The sequence below is a fragment of the Dendrobium catenatum genome, unplaced genomic scaffold (genome assembly GCF_001605985.2).
Source record: "Dendrobium catenatum unplaced genomic scaffold, ASM160598v2 fragScaff_scaffold_1512, whole genome shotgun sequence".
Classification (NCBI taxonomy): domain Eukaryota; kingdom Viridiplantae; phylum Streptophyta; class Magnoliopsida; order Asparagales; family Orchidaceae; genus Dendrobium; species Dendrobium catenatum.
In genome coordinates this window covers 92525-96244 of record NW_021319974.1, presented here as the reverse complement: position 1 = coordinate 96244, position 3720 = coordinate 92525, and positions in this window count along the sequence as shown.

Genomic DNA, 3720 nt, shown 5'->3' with positions numbered 1-3720 from the left:
AGTGGAGGCCGAGGCCGAATTTTCGGAGCCCACAGTCACAAACACAATCATTACCTCCCCATTCCCTGCACCGTCCAACGCTTCTGCTATCAACTCCATTCCCCCCTCTCATCCCATGCAAACAAGACTTAAGTCAGGCATCTCTAAACCAAGGAAACTACTCAATCTCATAGCTACCATAGACTCAGCTAAAAATCCTACAACCTATAATCAAGCAAACCAACATTAACATTAACATTGGCGGACCGCAATGACAGACCAACTCACGGCTCTTCAACAACAAGGAACGTGGTCCCTCGTTCCTTACCCCAGCGACAAACCGGTCCTCGGTTGCAAATGGACTTACAAAACAAAACTACTTCTCAATGGCTTGGACCGCTTGGTTGACCGATACAAAGCGCGTCTTGTAGCTCAAGGCTTTACACAGCAGTATGGGGTCAATTACACTGAAACTTTTAGCCCCGTCGCAAAAATCACCACCATCCAGACAATTCTCACAATAGCTTTGAATTACCGAACGACGTCTACATGAAGCAACCTCCAGGCTTCTCCGATAAACAACACGCCAACTTTGTCTGCAAATTACACAAATCGATCTACGGACTCAAATAGGCTCCGCGACTTTGGTTTCAAAAGCTTACCACATTTCTTCAAGCCTTTGGATTCTGGTTTAGTCGTTCTGATCCCTCTCTTTTACTCTATCATCGCAAACACATTCAACTATATGTACTAATTTACGTCGATGATATCCTGCTTACAGGAAACAATCAACCGTCCATCGCAAATCTGTTAGCCCAACTACACTCCAACTTCCGCATGAAGCAGCTCGGGGACGTCTCGTTGTTCCTTGGCATTCAAGTTCTAAAAACGTCTTCGGGTTTATTCCTTTCTCAACAACACTATGCCACAAATCTTATTCAATCTGCCGGCTTCTCAGAGTGCAAACCCGCAAGCACACCTATGGTTCCAAAATCCACCTATAAGCAGCCGACTGATCAACTGTATGATGATCATCAACTGTACCGTAAGCTCGCCGGATCTCTTCAATATCTTACGATAACCCGACCAGACATTGCCTTCGCCACAAACTCAATCTGTTAACACATGCATGCGTCGACACAACAAGATTTCATATCTCTCAACCTAGTGCTTCGATATATCAAAGGAACCGTTCAGTTCGGTCTACCGCTTACAACAGGAAATCTCAACCTTACAACATTTGTTGATGCCGATTGGGCATCCAATCCCCTAGACCGCAAATCAATTTCCGGCTTCTGCACATTTCTCGGCAGCAATCTCATATCTTGGACCATCAAGAAGCTACCGACGGTTGTCAAGTCGTCTACAGAAGCAGAATATCGATCATTAGCCTCCGCCACCTCCGATGTTATTTGGCTTCGCCGACTTCTTGCGGATTTCCAAGAACCACAAACAACTCCTACAACCATACACTGTGACAACACATCCGTCATCGCCCTCGCCAACAATATCGTCTTCCACGCTCGCACCAAGCACATAGAAATTGATTTCCACTTCATTCGGCAGCAAATAGACAACGGTGACATTACTCTCTCACACATCAGCTCATCCGATCAAGTGGCGGACATTCTCACCAAGGCTTTTACCTCAACACGATTCTACACTCTTCGGAACAAATTAACCATTCGACAAAAGAATGATTAATTTGCGGGGACCGGTTAGAACCTTCCAATAAGCCTTCTACACGTGTCTTTTCTGTTACATTTCTTGTATTAGCTTTTCTATTTATAGCACTCTTGTACCTCACATTATGATATCAATAACATAATATTTCTTCTTCTCTGTCTTCTTTCAAGATCATTCTGTCTCCGCTCTGCCTCTTCTTTCTTTTTTCTCACTTATTTCTGATAGAACGAACTTTGAAGTGGGCAGGGAACATTGATATTGAATCAATGCAAATCTTTAATAATTCCGGTATACTTCACTAATGACATTACTGTAGCCACCGACTTCGTATGTGACTTGGAAAAGACAAATGAAGCTTAATATGCATTTTTCCTGTATCTTCTACTCACAGAGAGACTTTTTGGGTAGATATATTTAGAAATTAGCATTCTTAAAGCATATGTGACTGTGTCAACTTTGTTCTGGGAATTGAATTTTTTTGAGCTGGTTTAGATATTAACAAAGTGACAGAACCTACCGAAAGTATAAATTAAGCGGAAGTTTCATTCTTTTATAACAAGGCAAGGCTTCAATATGCTTAGATTGGAAGGTTTGCTCAATGTGCTTTGGGGCTAGTTGTTTTTCTTCATGTGATTAAAATACAGATTTTCTTTCTTTTATGTTCAATCCTTAAGTTAAACATATTTTGCTGATACATGTTGGCTATTGCATGGAAATTTAATAATTAATATTATGTTCGTGTTCTTTTACCACTGTGTATTCCCCTTTCAAATTCTTTATTGCTCTATAGTTTATTGGTAGTTCTTTTATCTATAGACACGAGGGAAGGGAACAAAGAAACTTGAAATTCTACAAAAAAATTCCATTAATGCGTTTGTTCTTAATATTTTTATTCCTAGAATCATAAGCATTTCGACCCACTCTTCTAGGGTTACTGAAATACATCTGTCTTGTCCTGTCAGGTATCTGCCAACAACGGGAATCTGAGGTTGTAATGCTCAAAAATCACCCATTCAATATCATCTATAAGGTGTCCGTTGAAATTTGTCGCAATAATTTCAAGTACTTTACCGACGTTAGAGTAAAAGTTTCGAGTTAATTTACCCTCTAGATCATTGTACGCGAGGAAGATATTTTAATCTTGCCAATCTTAATTTGGACTAGGCTCAAGATACACCAGGCAAATAGTGGTTGATGAACAGATTAAACTTTGATTAGATTTCGTATTTATACAGGATTTTGGCGTCCTTTGTGCATTAATATGGTGCGACGGAGAGAAATTTACTCATAGCTAATTAGACGAAGGCCCATAGGGGATAGAAATTAATGACAGTGGAAACGGGTTTCTTATTTGGGTTTCTATAAACACTTCTGTCATATTTGGTACTTAGATGTAAACAAAAATCTCCTGAGGAATTATGTGTAACTTTCTTTCGCATCATTCAAACTTTCCAGAGTAGTTTTTTGTTTCTCAATAACAGCTATGCATATTCTAGCAGATCTTCCAATCTAAATACAATACATCTTCATCAGACTTTTTCTTTTTTCGTCAACATTTGTGCGGTTAATTCGGATTCTTTACAATGATTGCTGCCAATTTGCAAAAATCAGATGTTGAAAATAAAAAGGAAATTATTGCTTTTACAAAAAAAAAATTCTGAAAAAAATGCGTCATAAAAAACCTGTTTTATAATCTTAACTTTTACAGGAGTTCATGCAGTTAGAATTGCCAAAAACTAACACATGCGGACTGCGATTAGTTCTTCTTGACTGCTAGCGAGGAAGTTCTATTTTCCATATTACTCTAACTAAAGCAATCATCAATGTTCTGATTATTTTCTTTGACTGAGCATTACACTATTTATTTTTCCTCGGCTGTAAAGTTTTAACTTCTGTGCTTTGACCTGATACACACAGGTTGATGTCTGGTCTGCTGGTGTGATGTTGTACCAAATGCTTTTTGGTAGGCGACCATTTGGGCATGACCAGACTCAAGAGAGAATTCTTCGGGAGGACACTATAATTAATGCCCGCAAGGTGGAGTTCCCATCTAAG